This window comes from Ictidomys tridecemlineatus, chromosome 1, assembly GCF_052094955.1.
Source record: "Ictidomys tridecemlineatus isolate mIctTri1 chromosome 1, mIctTri1.hap1, whole genome shotgun sequence".
NCBI lineage: Eukaryota > Metazoa > Chordata > Mammalia > Rodentia > Sciuridae > Ictidomys > Ictidomys tridecemlineatus.
The window spans coordinates 164,320,015-164,339,248 of NC_135477.1; the positions used below are offsets into that span (position 1 = coordinate 164,320,015).

The following is a 19,234-nucleotide window of genomic DNA, read 5'->3' on the forward strand; positions in this document are numbered from 1 at the left end:
AGGGGTTAAAAGGTCATGAAAGGAAGGAAGGAGGAGAGAGAGAGGATGAGAATGAGAAAGAATAAAACTGATGGAGAAATATACTCCATTTGGAGATGGAAAGGTGGAAGGAAGACCTATTGTCATTGATATTGATTCTTCTAGGCTGAATAGTTGTAAGGCTACTAAACCAAGTCAACTGCGTGTGATAGCAATGGGCGGGGGAGATAGTACACAGTCTGTCTGCTCACAAGAGGCTTCTGTCTTTGTAGCTCAGTGTCTGAGATTTCCCTCAGACTTCCATACTCAGTTTGGGGAAAATAAGTGAATATGGCATGAAAAGTGAGAGAGAATGGAGAGAAAACTGGAGAAAAGACCATCAAGGAAAAAGAAATGAACATATTGGGAATGCCAGGACAGGTGGCAAAAGAACAGATGAGAGAGTTTGATTTTGAAAACAGTTTTTGTGAGTTTGAGAATAAATAGAGCAGAAAAAAGGAGTTTTGTAGCAGGTGTGGTTTATAAGAAAAACGATGAATTTGAAGATACGGGAGAGATTTCTGAGGAGTGTTTCCGTGGACCATGAATCTATGTGACCTGTGCTGTTGCTGAGGCTCACCAGCAGAGGGCGTCCGCTTGTAATTGCTTATGATTGCTGTTTCCTGCATATGAGATAGAGGAGCACCGGATGAGTGGCAGCTACAGTTTATGTTAAAATTGCACAGATGGAAAGGAATGAGAGAGTTGAGGGATGCATGAGCAGAGTACATGTGTAGAAGTACAGCAAACAACTAGGAAATATATTCTATTCTCACCAAAGTCTTAAAATTCTAAGAAATTTGATTTAAATGTACTTCGTGGTTATAAAAATTCTACTACAAAAATTCTCTGGTGCTCGCCTACCTGGGAAATTCTTTACCTGTCATTTAAAAACAATGTTGACTGGGGCTTCTTCTCACCTTCTGGGATACACATGTATATGAGAAAAATAAATGGAGCAGTTTTCCTGCTTTTACTACTAGTGATTCAATGATTCTGAACCTTGGAAACCAATTTTAAAGTAGTCAGGACTGATTTTTGCACCCTCATCTCACAACACCAGTTTTTGCCCTCTTGGGATTTATTTGTCATCAATATTTTTATATTACTTTCTTTCCTGCTTTCTAGGCTGCATTTAAACAGGCTGAACAGAATAAAACCATCACAACTTCTCTTATGTACATGTCAGAACAGACTTTGCACTGTCAGCAAGAGCCACCCCAGAACTCTGTGACTGGTCAGTGTCCACCTTCCAGTGATTAGTCAATGTCTTAAGAAAACTATCTGTGTACAGAATTACTTCACAGTGTTCCATCACACTCTGAGCCTGCAGGATGCTGTTAGACAGAAGGGTTCCTTAGTCAAACAGTTTAATGCACACTTTGAGCAAAGCTTGCCTAAGGTAGAAAGACACTATGCTAAGACACTAAGCTTCCAGTCGTTAGCATGATTTATCACTGTGGGTCACCTTGGCAGTCACTGGAACTCTTTGAGAATATGAAACAGAGGTTTCACTCTTTGTCCTGTCGACATCGTAAGATTTTTGTCTATAGTTCAGTTGTGGTCTATAGATTAAAATGCTGGCTCTGTGGTCAGAGAACCTGGATTGGATTTCCCATTCTACTCTCAAAATGTCTGTGATTAGGTCAAGTTATTGAGCTTCCCTGAGCTTCTGTTTATCCTTAGGTAGACATAATATTATGTTTATCTTGTCAAGTGGTTAGGCCTAAATAAGACAGTTGAGATAAAGGAGTTGATCATCACAGTACTGCTTTAATGATTATTTAGCCAATCATCATTAATAGTAATAATATAATAAAAATAAAGATTGATTATAATTATTATATTTTAAAAATTGGTAATTGTACCAGTAACAACAATGATACATACTATTTATTGAGTTGTTTCTTTCGAGACACCATGTTCAAAACTTTCTTTATCTTATTCTCATAAGTCCTGTATATTAGTCTATTATCTCCATGTTATGGTTTAGATATGAGGTGTCCCCCAAAAAGCTCATGTATAAGACAATGCAAGATGGTTTAGAGGTGAAATGATTGGGTTATGAGAACCTTTACCTAATCAGTGCCTTAATTCTCTGATAGGGATTAACTGGCAGCTGTAGGCAGGTAGGGTGTGGCTGGAGGAGGTGGGTCCATGGGGACATGATTTGGGGTATATATTTTGTCCTTGTTGAGTAGTGTACTCCCTCTCACACGTGTGCTCCATCTCTCTCTCTCTCTCTCTCTCTCTCTCTCTCTCACTGCTTCCTGGTGCCATGTATCTGATCTGCTTTCCTCTACCTCACTATTATACCATGATGTGCTGCCGTTCTGACTCGCCTTAGGCCCCAAGGAATAGAGAAACTGTGAGTCCCCAGATAAACTTGTCCTTCTGTAATTGTTCTCATCAGGCCTTCTGGTCACAGCGATAAAAAAGATGACCACAAAAATCCTTTTGATCTAAGAGGATACTTTGGTTCAAAGAGGCTACACTTGATCAAGATCTCACAGTCACTAAGTAGCTGATGTAGTTTGAATGAAAAATATCCCTAAAGTTCCTTGTGATAAAGGCGAGGTCCTATGGTGGCACTATTAAAAGGTTCTGTGGCCCTTTAAGAGGTGGGGCTTTAGGAGCGGTCCTCAGGTCATTGGGGTCATGCCCTTGAATGGGATCCTTGTCTCTCTTTTTTCTAAGTAGTCTCTCTGCAACTTGCTTGTGATGCTTCCAGCATTCCCTCTGACACAAAATCCTATCATGAATGTCACCCTTGCCAGAGGCACAAATATATAGTGTCATGTGATCTTGGACTTGAACCTGTAAACTGAGCTAAATTAACCTTCATAATTTCATTGCCTCAGGCATTTTGTTGCAGCAACCCAGCATTGCCTAACATAGTGGTAGAGCTAATAGGTGTTCCCATTCTTTTTAGTGCTAGAGGCTTTTAACCCACCAAGTCTTCCCAAATTGAGGAAGTCACCTGCCTGCCCTTTGGCACTGCAAGTCTCTCTGTCCTCCAGCTATGTAAGGGATTTATGGTTTACCAGCAAGCCATTAAGAATGGAAATTAGATGATCAAAGACAGGCTAAAAAGTACTACAAACACTTATATTGCCCTATTAACTTTTATTTCAACATTTAATTATAATTACAATAATGCTTTATCTTGACTATTTTATTAATCAGCCTTTTTATTTTCACTGTGATCAATATACCAGAAAAAGAACAACTTAGAAGGAAAAGTTTATTTGGGAACTCAGAGCTTCAGAGATTCCATTCAGGATTGGCTGGTGGCTTCATTAGTCTGGGCCAGAGGTGAGGCAGAACATCATGGAGGAAGGGATTGGCATAGGAAAGTTGCTTAGCTTATAGCAGCAAGGAAGCAGACAGAGAGCATCGGGAGTTAGGAGCAGGATGCAATTCCTCAATTCCTCAGCACCCCATCCCACCCTTCCTTGTTCCAGGTGTGCCCCACCAGCCTTCAGTTACCACCCCACAGTTCATTCAGGTCATTGATCCATCAAAGGAATGCAGTGATGCCACCATTGACAGAGGCACACATCCATGGGCCTCAGTCATTTCATCTCTGAACATTCCTGCATTTTCTAATACTTGATCTTATCCAAACCATAACAACTACAAGGATAATTGGTACCAGTATTGATTGTTGTTTTTAAAAATTAAGCAGATGACATTGAGTTTTTGGAGAGGGTATTGCATTGTAAAGTCCACGGAATTGGGGACCGAGGTCCTGTGTGTTGGCCACGCAGCTTACGGACTGCAAATGTTGGAAAGAGGAATGAAAGTGTCCTAGGTCTTGGCAACAAAGGGAGCAGTTGCCATCTAGTGGAGTTTGAGTCAACTTCAGCTGAAAAAGATCAGATGTGTGTGAGGATGGCCTTAGGCCTGAGCCTAAGCAACTCCATTTTAAAAAACTCCAGTTTAAAACCTGCACTCTGTTAGGCACATCTAACAGAGCCCTTCAGATACAAGCATGTCACTTCTCCCCACCCTGATAAACTCAGAGTGAAGCCTTCAGCAGGCTGTCCTCAGCCTGATAAGAGGAAAAGGTAAAAAGATCAGGGTGAGGACCACCAGACCAGATGGTTTAACCTCTGGGTAAATGATGTCACTGGGAAATCCTATAGTAACTGATAAGGATTGAAAGAGGGGTCAAAAGCCCCCAAATTTAGTATAAATTATAGAGCAAATGAATGGATATTCAGCCAGTCAATACGGATGCACACAAGCCGAGGAGCCTGATGAGGACCTGGACAGACATCCCATCACTCATCATTGTTTGCTGATCCTCTGCATCTTCCTCACAGCTCTCAAACTCTACAGCCACATCTTGACTCTGGTGAGAGCACAACTTCTCCCTAAGACCACTTCCTCAGCCAGCCAGCCGTCAGTTCCACCCCAGGAGAAGCCTGCCTTGGCTCCTGACCTGATCACCGTGGTCTGAGTGCATGTGCATCTGCTGGACTTAAAGTCTAAGGCTTGAGACTTTAGATCTGGCACTTGAACTTAGCATGCAGAGGGAATGTCTGTCATGAGCCTGTCATGATTAAATGTGTTTGCAGTGCTTAGAAGTAATCTAGAAGTGTTTGCTGTGAATTAATTAATTTAGAATTGTTTGCTATGAATTGATTAATCTAGAATTATTTGCTATGAATTGATTATGTCTATTGTAGTGCCTAGCATTAAGGATTGTCATTTTCTTGATTAAGAACCTATAGAATTAAATTGTATTGAGTGATTTTAATGAATAAAGCATCGAAAAGGGCAGAAGCCTGTGAACATTTTTTATTCCTCCCCCTCGACTGCTTAGCTCATACCTTTTGTCCATGTGACACTGTGATACAGTGAATCTTACTTAAAATGATAAGAGACATTAACGTGTAATTGATTTAAATGCACAACTGAAATAAACCATGTCAGAACAACAGACTTGCTGGATTTTGAGTTGGCCAGTATCAGAGAGGATCATGGGACATTTTAGAAGTTTAAATACAAAGGATGTTAGCACTAAAGAGAATATGAGATTAACCCCTTTTTGAAATCCAAGGAAGGATAGCAGTGTCTTTAGGGTCACACAGATGTAATGATTTGTACCCAAGCCACCTACGTCCAAATCCACTCCTTAGATTTTTATATCACAAACAGTTTTATATTATAGTTTAGGTACTTAATGTCTACAAAAAGCCTATGAATTAGAAGTTGGTCCTACGCTGGCATTAGTAGAAGATGCTATGCACCTTTAAGGGTGGGGGACTTTATGGAACATCCTCAGGTCATTGGGGGCATGACCTTGACTGGGATTGTGGGACCCTTGTCTGTGATGTGAGCATTCCTCTAACATTCGTTCCTGTCATGACACTCATAAAACAACAAAAAAAAAATAAATCCATTCCAAGTTGTATCCATTTCCTCAGTTCAGCCACTCTAGATTCACAGTTTAAAAGGGAGAAGAGTTGAAAGGAGATATCACAAATTCCCAAGTGGCAATCATTTTTTGTTTGTTTGTTTGTTTTGTATCAAGGATTGGATCCAGAAGTGCTTAACCACTGAGCCACACCCTTGTTTTTAATTTTTAAAAATTTGAGACAGGGTTTTGCTAAATTGCTTAGGTCCTCACCAATCACTGAGGCTGGCTTGTGATCCTTCTCAGCCTCGGGAGCCGTGGAGACCAAGTGGCAATCTTTTCAACTCTTCACTGAAATGTCTCTGAAGCTATGCACACTGTCCAGAGCCCCACTCACCGGGGATATTTGACACACCAGTATCTCACTTGAGTTTGAAAGCATTTGTGACTCTGCTGCTTTGGGATTTGTTAAATCCACACCTCTGAGGAGTGTGTCATGGGATTCTGTTGTGATTTCACTGACTTTAGTTCTACTCCCTTTCAACTGCACATTTTGGACTTTTAGTCCTGTGTTTCCTGTAAGTAGAAAGAAGTCTTTAGAGGAGAGGGGAGATGAAGAGTTTTTCCATCTGTAAATGTCAGTGTTGTTACTTAAAGATAGAGAAGTAGAGGAACTCCTACTTCAAGTCACGATTCTGCTCTTTTCTTTGTTTATCCATTTCCAGAACAGAGATTGTGAATGTGCACCCTTGAGATCAAGGGTCTTGAGAGGTTTAAGAGACATAAAGCCTTATAAAAGACTCTTCTTTCTCTCTCAGTTCTCCTCCTCTCCTTCACCCCTTTCTTCTCCACTCTCTCTGGGGGAAGAACATTTTCATTTTTTTTTAAATTTCATTTCCTTGCCTTTGATCCTTATATTTCAAACCTGCAAGTAAAATTGAAAGAATCATTCACTGTGGACCCAAATACCCTTATACTCTTATTCTAGATGCTCCAATTGCTAGCATTTGGAACTTGAATATAAAATAACCTTCGTTACTGAATTCTTCATGCATACCCCACAAACAAGGGCATTTTCCAAAATAAAAACAACATGAACACAACTAAAAAAACTAATATTCCCTAATGTTGTCTAATACTATTTATATTTAAGTATCTTTATCTGATACATTTTTCCACATTATTACTTTCTTTTTTATTGGTGCTTTTTAGTTATACATAACAATATAATTTATTTTGCCATAATTATAAAAGCATGGGATATAATTTGCTCAAATTCAGTCCCCAGTACTTCTGCTATCCCTCACCTTGTTCCTTTCCCTCAGTAATCTTTCTGTTATTTACTTACAGTTTTTTTTTTAAATTAGTGTCTTGTGGATGTATAGAATGGTGAGATTCACTGTGGTATATTCATATGTGTACATAGGAAAGCTGGTTTATTTCTCTTAGCATGATAGTCTCCAGTTCCATTCACTGAGTGGCAAAAGCCATACTGTCATTCATTTTTATGGCTGAGTAATACTCCATTGTGTATATATACCAGATTTTCTTGATTCATTCATCTTTTGAATGACACCTAAGTTGACTCCATAACTTAGCTATAATGAATTGTACTGCTATAAATATGGATGGGGCTGCATCACTGTAGTATGCTGATTTTAAATCTTTAGGATATACACTAAGGAGTGGAACAACTGGGTCAAATGGTGGTTTCAATCCTAGTTTGTTTTTGTTTTGATTTTGTACCAGAGATTAAATCCAGGGGCACTTAAATACTGAGCCACATTCCCAGCCTGTTTCTATTTTTTATTTTGAGATGGATCTTGCTAAATTGCTTAGGGCCTTGCTAACCATTTCCAGTTTTCTGAGGAATCTCTACACTGCTCTCCAAAGTGGTTACACTACTTTGCAGCCCCACAAACAATATATGAGCATGCCTTTCTTTCCCCCACATCTTTACTGCTGCATTTTAGATGTGAGGCGTCCCCCAAAAGCTCATGTGAGCGATAATGTGATAGTTCACAGGTGAGAAAATTATGAGAGGGTTCAGAGGGGAAATGATTTGTTTGTGAGAGCCTTAACCCAGTCATTGAATTAATCTACTGGTGGGATTAATTGAATGGTCCTTGAAGGCAGGGTATATGGCTGGTGGAGGTGAGACCTGGGGTGTGTGGCTTTGGGGTATATATTTGTACTTGACAAGTGGAGATCTCTTTCTCTCAGCTTTCTGATCATCATAAGAGCTGCTTCCTTCATCACACTCTTCCACCAATATGTTCTGCCTCACCGTGAGCCCTGAGGAATGGAGCTGGCTATCTATGAATTGAGACCTCTGAAATGGCAAACCCCCAAATAAATTTTTCACCTTCTACAATTGTTCTGGTGGAGTCTTTTAGTCACAGCAACAAAAAAGCTGACTAAAACACTCACCAACATTTATTGTCATTTGTATTATTGATAATTGCCATTTTGCCTGGAATGATCTGAAATTTCAATGTAATTTTAATATGCATTTCTCTAATTGCTAGAGAAGTTGAACATTTTTTTAATTTATTTTTAAATCATTTATCTTTCTTCTTTTGAGAACAGTTTAGTTCCTTTTTCCATGTATTGATTGAGTTATTTGTGATAGACCCAACCTGATCTTTTCTTAAAATTGGGAGCAATCTCGCCACAAAGCCATGAAAAAGATAATTTTGGCTTTACTATAAATTACTGCAAATTCTGAACCTGCTTGGAATGCCTGCCCATGCCTTGAACTCACCCATGCCTAGCTCTCTGACCAGAGAGCAGCTCTCTCTGAAACTTTAGTGACACCTCATAAATCTTGGCCTTCCCTGGCCAGGCAATGACCCTCTCTGAGGCTCTAATTGTTCTCATAAATTCTGATGTTGGGGCCAGCAAAAAATGTAAACTACCATTAGTGTGATACTTGTCAGAGTTCTGTTATCTGTAACCCTCCTTTGTGTAACTTTCTGGGCTATAAAGCTGGGCTGCAGGAAAGCTGGGGTGCTGTCTTGTTCCCACCGTTTTGGGAGGGAGAGGCAGCCTGGCCGGTCGAAATAAGAAGCTTGCTTTAATTTGATTTTAATTGGAGTCAGTGGTCTTTTCTTGCATCCTGGTCTAACAATTTGTTGTTTCAGTCTCAAGTTTTCTGAGTTCTTTGTATATTCTGGATATTAATACCCTGTCTGAAGAGCAGATGGAAAAGATTTTCTCCCATTCTTTTGGTGCTCTCTTCATGTTCTTAATTGTAGTCTTTGCTGTGAAGATGCTTTGGTACCAGAGATTAAACCCAGGAGTGCTTAACCATTGAGACACATTCCCAGCCTTTTTTTAAAAAAAATTTTTATTTTCACTTAGTTGCTGAGGCTGATTTTGAACTTGTGATCCTCCTGCTTCAGCCTCCAAAGTGATTGCACTAATTTGCAGTTCCAAAACAATATATGAGCGTGCCTTTCTCCCACATCTTTACTTCTAAGTTTTAGACTTGAGGAGTCCCCCAAAAGCTCATGTGAGAGATAATGTGATAGCTCATGGGTGAGATAATGATGAGAGGGTTCAGAGGGGAAATGATTACAGGTATGTGCCACCATGTCTGACAAAGAAGCTTTTTAATTTGATTCCATCCCACTTATTGACTTTTGATTTTATTATTTGCATTTTAGACATCTTGTTAAAGAAGTCAATTTCTGAGCTGACATCTTGAAGTGTTGGGTCTACATTTTTTTTTACCAGGTTCAAAGTTTCTCGTCTAATTTCTAGTTCTTTGATCAACTTTGAGTTGACTTTTGTAGATGGTGAAAAATAGGGATTCCATTTCATATATTTTACAAGTGGATTTCTAGTTTTTGCAATACTGCTTGGTAAAACAGCCATTTTTTTTTCTCCAACATGTTTTTGGTACCATCCTCTAGTATCAGATAACTGCATTTATGTGGGTTTGTCTCAGTGTCTTCAATTCTATTCCATTGGTTTTCATACCTGTTTTGGTGCTAGTACCATGCTATTTTTTGTTTGTTTGTTTTTATGTAGGATATTTGTGTATTTTAGCATATTTTACCTTTAAAACAAATTTCACACAATATGTCAATATATTTCTGAGAATTTGAGTGATTATTTAAAAAAAAAAAAGAAACTAACCAATACCAAACCTGTAAGACTTAGTTTCATGCCATTATCATCTGACTACTGGGGGGGGGAACAACAACAACAAAAAGAAACATTGAATTACACTAACTCATCTTAGCAAATTTTTTTCCATTCAAATTAGAAAGTCTCCAATTTATAAATCTCTTTTGAAAGGGCAATATTAATGCAATGCACACCAGAACACTCAGTTAATATGATTAACAACAAACCACAATTTTGTTATACAAATTAACCCATTTAGTATAGGCTAGGGATGTCTCAAATGGTAGAACTTCTACTGGTCTTTTGGATTCCTTCAGCCTTCAGATTGCAGACTCGACTGTGATGGCAGAAGTGGTGTGGTAGGTCCAGGTACCACAAGCCACCGTTTTCATGCAGGAACCATAGTGCCAGATCCCCACAGCCCATCTCTTCATCTTGGTTTTGTCACAGAAGGAACAAGTGTATTTGGTGTGCTAGTTGACTTCAATTTTCTTCACCGTTTTTCTGAGGGAGGCACAGTAGCGGATCCCATATTTACCAACCATTATGACCTTCTTAGAGCATTTAGCTGTTGCCTTGATTTAGGCCTCAGCCTGGAGAGGGACAATGCTGTTTCTGTAACTAAAGTTCTGGGGTATAATTTGAGGTCCAGCATTATGATGACCCCTCCTTCACTTTTCTTGCTGGATGCTTTGACTATTCCCAGTCTCCCATTTTTCCAAATGAATTTAATAACTGATTTTCTCAGTTCTGTAAAGAATACCATTGGAATTTTGGTGGGAATCACATTGAATCTGTGTAGCACTTTTGGTAGTAAGGCCATTTTGACAATACTCATACTGCCTACCCAAGAACAAGGCAGATCTTTCCATCTTCTAAGGTCTTCTTCAATTTCTTTCTTTAACATTCTATAGTTGTCATGGTAGAGGTCCTTCACCTTTTTTTAGATTGATTCCCAAGTATTTTATTTTATTTTTTAAGGCTATTGTAAATGGGATAGTTTCACTAATTTCCTTTTCAGCAGATTCATCATTGGAATATAAGAATATGAATGATTTATGGGTATTGATTTTGTAATCTGCTACTTTGCTGAATCCATTTATGACCTCTAGAAGCTTTCTGGTTGAGTTTTTGGGGTCTTCTAAGTATAGGATCATTATTATCAGCAAACAGTAATAATTTGAGCCATCTTTTCCTATTCATTTTTCTTTAATTTCTTTTTCTTGCCTGATTGTTTTAGCTATAGTTTAAAGAACTATGTTGAATAGGAATGGTGAGAGTGGGTGTTCTTGTCTTGTTCTTGATTTTAGAGGAAATGTCTTCAGTTTTTCTCCAATCAGAATAAAGTTGGCCTTGGGTTTGTCATATACTGCCTTTACAATGTTCCCTAGTTTTCTAGTGTTTTAAATATGAATGGGTGCTGAACTTTGTCAAATGCTTTCCCTGCATCTATTGAGATAATTATTTGATTCTTGTTCTTAACTCTATTTACATGGTAATTTGCATTTATTGATTTCCATATGTTGAACCAACTGCATATCCCTGGAATAAAACACACTTGATCAGGATCTTTTTAATGGGTTTATGTACATGATTTATCACTATTAAGAATTTTTGCATCTATATTCATCAAGGATATTGGTCTGAAGTTTTCTTTCTTTGCTGCTGCTTTTTCTGGTTTTGGTATCAGGATGGTACTGGCTTCATAAAATGAGATTAGAAATGTTCCCTCTTTTTCTGTTTATGGAATAATTTGAGGAGGATTGGTATTAGCTCTTCCTTAAAGTTCTGGTAGAACTCAGCTGAGAATCTGCTTGGAGACGGGCTTTTGTTTGTTAGAAGGCTTTTGATGGCTGCTTCAATTTTATTAGTCGAAATTAATCTTTGTAAGTATTCTATATGCTCAGGATTCAATTTGGGTAGGTTCTATGTCTCTAGGAATTTGTCCATGTTTGCAAGATCTTCTATGTTATTGGAGCATAAATTTTCAGTTTCTGATGATCCTCTGAACTGCAATGGTGTCTGTGGAGATATTTATTTTTTCATCTTGAATTTAGATAATTTTAGTTTTTTCCCCTTATTTTGGTTACTTTGGATAAGGGTTTATTAATTTTGTTTATTCTTTCAAAAAATAATTCTGTTCATTTTTTGTATTTTTTTAACTTCAGTTTTATTGATTTCACCTCTATTTCCTATCTTCTACTGATTTTGTGTTAGTCTGTTCTTTTTCTAGGGCCTTGGGATGTAATGTTGCATTATTGGGCATATTTGTATTCTTTAATGTAGGATCTTAATTCTTTGAACTTTCTTCTAAGAACTACTCTTACACAGTTCCAGAAATTTATATATGTTGCATTACTATTTTTACTTACTTATGAGTATTTTTTATTTCTCTCCTGATTTCTTGTTATCTATCCTTCATTTAAAAGATATTATTTAATCTCCAGGTATTATAGTTATTTCTGCTTTTTAAAAAATCTTATCATTGATTCTAATTTCATTTCATTATGATCTAATAGATTTAAAGGTGTTCTCTGTTTTTGAATTTGCTAAGATTTGCTTTATGACCTAAAATATAGTCTATTTTAAAAAATGTTTACATACTGCTGAGAAAAAAAGAGAATTCAGTCATTGACAGATGAAATATTCTGTAGATGTCTGTTAGGTTCATATTATTAATTGCATTTTTTTAGTTCTATAGAATCTTTACTTAGTTTATGTTCATATTGTCTATCCGGGTGTGAGAGAGCCATGTTAGAGTCATCCAATATCATTGTATTGTGGTCTATCTGATTCTTAATATTGAGAAGGGTTTGTTTAATATACTAGATGTTCCATTGTTTGCAGCATAAATATTTATGATTATTTTATCTTATTGATATATGATTCCCTCAAGAAGTATGAAGTAACCCTCTCTGTCTCTTCTGATTAATTTTGGCTAGAAGTTCACTTTATCTCTATGAGAATAGCAACCTCTGCTTGTTTACAAGTTCCAGGTGAATGGTATGTTTTTTTTTTTCCCACCCTTTCACTATCAGTTTGTAGATGTCTTTGCCTGTGAGGTGAATCTCTTTGAGACAGCACATCATTGGGCCTTGTTTTTTAATCCAATCTGCCAATTTATATCTTTTGATCAAAGAGTTTAGACCATTTACATTCAGTGTTCTTATGGAGAGATGACTTTTATTTCCTGCCATTTTTATTTCTGATGTTTAAATTGGACTTGATTCACTTTAATTGATTATTCTTCTAGTGTAATTCCTCCCTATGTTGATTTTATCATTATTATTTTCATTTCTTCTTCCTGAAATATTTTATTGAGTATGTTTTGTAGTTCAGGGTTCTAGTTATGAATTCTTTTAGTTTCTGTTTTTCATAAAAGGGTTTTATTTTATTTTCAATTCTAAAGCTTAATTCTGCAGGGTTTAGTAAACTTGGTTGGCATCCATTTTCTTTCAGAGATTGGTGTATATTATCCCAAGTCCTAAGGTCTAGGTTGAGAAATCAGTTGAAATCCAAATCGTTTTACCTATAAATGTGAACACATTTTTGTTCTCTTGCAACTTATAAACTTCTGTATGTTAGGCATTTTCATTATAGCGTGTCTTAGAGTGGATCTGTTGGGATTTTGCATATTTGGAATCCTATATGCTTCTTGTATTTGAATTTTCATCTCATTTTTAAAACTTGGAAATTTTTCTGATATTATTTTATTGAAAAGATTGTGCATACCTTTAACTAGTATTTTAGAGCCTCATCCATCCCAGAGAATTTTAAATTTTGCTTTTTAATGTTATCACAGATTTTTTAATATTCTGTTCGTGGTCTCTTAACATATTTTTTATGGTGAACTTTATTTTTAAGATTATTTGCTTTATCTTCAAGGCCTGAAAATCTGTCTTCAAAGTATTCTAATCTACTGCTCACACTTTCCACTACATTTTTAATTTGGTTTCTTGAATCTTTCATTTTGAGAATTTCCACTTGGTTCTTTTTTCAGAATCTCTCTCTCTCTCTTTATATTTTCTGATTTCACACCTTACATTTTTAGCTCATAGAAAGTTTTAAGTATGGACTTTCTAAATTTCTTCTCTAATATTTCCTTCATTGTAGTGTCAATGAACCTTGTTATTGAAGAATTGTAGGCTGTTTGGGATGGTTTGTTTTGTTTTGTTTTTATATTGTTTATATGTCTACCCATCTATCAGTATAGTTCTGAATTCTTTTAAGCGAAGATCTACTTTGGAAGCTTCTTTCCTTTAAGAGCCCTGGGTTGGGTGAATATCCAGATAGGTTTTCTTTAAGTCAATGAATGACCACTTCTGATCCCAATATCAGCACTTACTTTGAGACATGCCACTGAGCCCCAGTTTCTATAATCATTTTAAAACCAAGTGTTGTTCTATTCAACCTTCTAAGTGACAAAAATTTGTTGCAGTTTTTCTCTATAGTTCTTCAAATTCAGGTAGAAACCTACAATAAGTTTCTGGAATAGGTCAAAAAATTAATTGCTAAATTTAGTAAACCTTAAGTGAGGACTAAAAGTGGGGAGGAAGGAAGATGGGGCAAAAAGGGAAGGGGAAAACACTGATAGACCCAGAGAGAAAAAAGATATCAAATAATAATTTATACCACAATAGAAGAAATAGATGAATGGTGGGCATTTACAGTATTAGTAGACAATGCAAGAGGATCAGTAGAGAGTAAGAGGAGAAAGTACAAGCTTGAGCTAAGAAAACAAAGTGAGGAATATTGATTCCAATGAATACTTTAAGCCATTAGATGAAATACATTCAGATAGGTTAAAGATAAAATGGTGGATATTGGGTTAACAATTATGATTCTAGTTAAAGAGTTATTTATATGATCAAACTTGACATTGGAGTTGTTTGTATTCAACCATACCTAGGTGAAGAACCCCCTTCTTGATTGTTGGTTTGGTTTTCATTGGGGTTTGGACGTTTAGCATTTGTCCCTCAGCCTTTGGCTTTGGATCTCTCCTGAGTCGCAGGGGCACAGAAGCAAATGCCTAGTTGCTATAATCCTCCTACCAGCAGTTCTGGTTTGTCAGCTCAGGAGCTTGCAGCTGACTGCTCAAGAGGGTGCAGTTTTGTGGGTTGGCTGTTTCTGTTGTGTACAGTAGTTCAGGATGCAGGATCTGGAGTGTTCCTGCCATTGCTGTGGGTCACCATGATATACCTGGTCCCCGCTACAGGATCCTTTTCATGGTGGTGAAGACCCTGGTGGCTGTTTGTGAGTATAGGAATTCTGTTTGGGTTTTCCACAGTTGTTCTGTGGTGCAGAAGTATTCCCTCGGCCGTTGTTGCTCTCAGGTACTGTAGTGAGTGTCTCAGGTAGTTTTCCTGGACTCTATAGTTTCCACTGCCCCAGGTTGTGAATGGCGGGCATTGATTTCCTCTATTTACTAAGCCAAGGTCCCACAATTATTCCAACAATGCCCTCTCACTCTCTAGTGATCATCACTGGTCAGAGTGTGTGCCCGTTGACACTGGGATCAGCCTTTTCTTGCTGTGTAGACTCTGGTAATCTCCCACCAGGTCTCTGTGTTACTGGGTGGTCAAGAAGCTTCCCTTTGGCATGGTCCTATAATCCCAGGTATTGGCCCAAGGCTTCTCACAGTGTCAGTGGTTGAAGCCTGCTGAACCCACTTTCCTCTTTGGGTGGCAAAAATTGCTTTGTTACTGTCTGTGTCTGAGTCAGGTAATAGGACACTGTGTATCTGTTATCATAATTATCAGAGCTTTCTCCCCTTGCCTGGTTTGCAGAGGCTGAGAAGGGTGAGGTGCAGTTCTGGACACAGGTCCCCACCAGTCTGTTTCCCTTATTCATGTGAGGGGGAGTGAGGAAGGTTTCAGCTATTTTGGCTAGTACTGGCCCTTCTAGAAGTCCTTTCTGGCTGGATTCTTAAGAAGTCCCACTGGAGAGGACTTCCCTCTGGCTTAATATTAATTTGCCTATATTATTATTTTATAATCCAGGATCCAGACAAGTTAATTATTATGTAGCCTTGGTTTCTTATAATATATAATAATATCCCTAAAATCAAATGCTTTGTGTTTTATGATGCTGACTTCTTTAGGAGTCAGCAATTTGTCTTGTAAGAGACACTGCATCCTGGATTTATCTAAATTTTTAAAAATCATAATTAGACTTAGGTCAGCTATTTTTGGCTAGAACACTGTAAGATAATGTTGTGTGCTTCTTACTGTGTTGAACAAGGAGGCATGCTAAGATTTAAGTAACCTTAGTTGAATCACTTGGTCAGGTAGATGTTTGCCAGTCCTCTCAATCATAAATGTATATTTTCCAACTATACTTTTTGAGCTACTTGTGGGGTGATATTTTGAGCCTGTGAACACTTTGCCCACAGATATATTTAGACATAATTCTCTACATACATACATATGTACATTTATTTGGATTTTCTATTTACCACAGAGGTGGGAAAAAGGCAGTTTTCCTCCTCCTCCTTTTTTTTTTTTTTTTTTTTTTTTTGCCATGACTATCTGGTAGTCTTTTTCAAAGAACTTTCTTTTTGTCCACCTACTTAGGTACCATGGATCCAGGAGTTTTAAAACTTTTTATTCAAAGTGCTTTAATTCATTTCCTCTTTTATTATTTTATTGAATCTCATACTGTCCCACATCTGGTCCATGGGAGCCCTTCAACTCCTATTCTCTCATGCATGTGAATTCTTTATTGCTTTCTGGCCCAAGCTATCCCAGATTGATCTTGTGGCTTTTCTAACCCAATCTGAAATTTGCACTAAAAGGAAGAATTATATTGAAAAATGGAAATACTGATTGAAGCACCATACAAACATTTTTAAAAACCTTCCTAGAGTATACAGAGAAACATCCAGCCAACCTTATATACTTTGTCAAATGACCAGTCTGCCACCTAAATCATCTTTCAACTCAGTTTAATTATGATTTCCTCAGAAAATACCAGAAAACTCTCAGAATCCCCCAGAGGAGAATTAATTCCCCCTAAGATGCATTCCCTTGGAACCCTAAATCTCCTCTCTATCCTGAACATACACTTTACTGTTCAAGGTCAGCTCACTTGAAAACTCCACTTGGGAAGAATCTGCTTCCAGGCTCAGGTTACTGTTTACCACATTCAGTTTCTTGTAAGCTGCCAGGCCTCGGGCCTCGGTTTCTTTCTGGCTGTGGGCCTGAGGCCAGCCTCCATTTTTTGCCATATGGTGTTCTCCACACAACATCTTCTAGCATGGGAGCTTGCTTCTTCAAGGCCATGAAGAGGTCCTGCAAGAGGTATGTTGTGTTCTTATTCTATGAAGAAAAAAGGGACATCCCCTCACTTCTATTCTCCTCCAAGTCATTGTTCTAACCTCCATTCAATGCAAGGGAATCACAGAGGTGTGAATACCAGAAGGTGGGAATTGTAGCACCCTCTTAGAATGAGTCTGTTCATTGAGGCCATGGATTTGACATTCTAGAGTGAGGATCAGATGATAGACCTACAAAATACCATATCAGATGGATCTGTAAAGACCATGAACAGAGTGATGAGATGGAGAGTCAGGGGTGAGAGCTCCTTAGCTAGAGCGGCATGGGGATACCACTGTGGAAGGTAAAATTGTCTAGACCTGAATCCTGAAAATGATCTAGTCATCGGAACATGTGCATAGGCAGAAGGAAGAGGGTCAGTGATCCTGGAGAAGACTACCAGAATGGGTTGAGAGAGGGAGGCAGAAACTACTTGGGATTTACAGACCACATGGTAAAGGCTTTGGACTTTATTTTAAATTCAGTTTGAAGCCCATGCAGGAAGGTTATTATGGAGAGAGATATGATCTGATTCTTGCTATAATAAGATTTACTCTAACTGAATAAAAGGGGGGAGAGCAGAAGCAAGGGGGTCAGATTGGGGGCTCATGCAGAAATCCATTGGAGAGCAGGTGATAGGCTAGGGTGGTGGTTGGGAAAGTGGTGAGAAGAAGTCTCACAATACATTCTGAAAGCAGGGTCCATGGGATTTATGAATAGACAAAACATGTGGCTGAGAGAGGCCTAGAAGTGGCAGGTCTATTGGGCCTGAGTGGGTGGATGGCACTGGATGGAGAATAGATATTAGAATGAATGTCTTGGAGCATTTTTTAATAGATTTGATTTTTAGAGAAGTTTTAGGTTCATTGTAAAATTGAGTAAAACATAGAATTTTCATAGACACTCTCTCTCTCTCTCTCTCTCTCTCTCTCTCTCTCTCTCTCTCTCTCTCCTCCTCCTCCTCCTCCTCCTCTATGCACAATCTTCCACTATCAACCTCCTCCATTACAGTGGTACCTTTGTCACAGTTAGTGAACCTGCATGGACACATCATTGTCACTCAGAATCCAGTTATGTTCAGGTGAGCTCATGGTGGGGTACATTCTATTAGTTTTGGTCAATGTAAAATGATGTGTATCCATTATCATAATATCATATCACGTAGTTTCACTCCTATAAGAATCTTTTGTACTTCACCTATTCAGACTTTCTTCTCCCCTAACCCTTGGCAACTACTGACTTTTTAAAAATTAATTTTAATTTTTTTTTGGTACCAGAGATTGATGTAGCACCCGAGGTGCTTGTCTACTGAAATACAACCCTAGCCCCATTTAAAATATTTTATTTAGATCCAGGGTCTTGCTGAGTTGCTTAGGGCTTTGCTTAACTGCTGGGGCTGGCTTTGAACTTGTAGTCCTCCTGCCTTAGCCTTCTGAGCTGCTGGGATTATAGGTATGTGCCATCACAGCTGGTGACTGACCTACTTAATGTCTCCATGGTTTTACCTTTTCCAGAATATCATGTATTGGAATCATACAGCCTGTAGCCTTTCCAGATTAGGTTCTTTTACTGAGAAATATGTATTTAAATTTCCTCTATGCCTTTTAAGTTGACTAATAGTAATTATACATATTTATAGGGTTAGGGTGATGGTTTGGTAGATGCATAACGTGTAATGATCAAATCAGGGTAATTAGCATTTCCCTTACACATTTATCAATTATTTGTGTTAGGAAGCTGAACTACACTTAGGGATATGAAGGCTGCAGGCTGCTCTAAATGATTTAGGTATATATGGCATTATTGGTGACTGCTAGGGATCACCTGATTCCTCTTTTTCTGCCATGCAAATTCCCTTTTGGTTTAGGGTTGATCTGACATGAGCAGGCAGGGTTAGGTGCTGTGCACTTAGTTCCCTTCTTCAGAAGACCATTGAGGTGCTTGGTAACATCTCTGCCAGATCCCCACAACACTCTGGTGCTCTGCCTCCAACATTCCAGTGGAATGGCAGTTGTTTTCTGTTTGTTTGTTTATGTTTTTAGAGGAGCATTCTAGGGGCTTGTAGAGATTGCTGATGTCACCTCTCCATGTCTTAATGCATAATCAGTTCATTTCTTTTTATCACAGAATGATATTTGCTGCGCCCCTCCCCTGACTCAGGCAATGGCAAGGCCCTACTGAGGTGGATGGCGCAAGGCGTCCATCCTCTGGAGGAGTGCAGTATGTTTCTGGGAATGGGCTGATTTGTTTTTGTATTCCTTTAATAAGTATAGTTTCTATTTCTCATATGACCATTAAGTATGAAGGAAAAATCATGACTTTCCCAATTAATGCAACTACTTCTAAAGCATAGATCTGTTTGCTCTAAATGCAATGATTCAGCTGTGGAGTATAAATTGTTAAT

At 38.1% G+C, this 19,234-nt stretch overlaps 1 pseudogene; it reads right to left on the bottom strand.

Annotated features, from left to right (window-relative positions):
* Nucleotides 1-4,039: 4,039 nt before the first annotated feature.
* LOC101966127 (large ribosomal subunit protein eL43 pseudogene) lies at nucleotides 4,040-16,742 on the bottom strand (annotated as a pseudogene).
* Nucleotides 16,743-19,234: the final 2,492 nt, after the last annotated feature.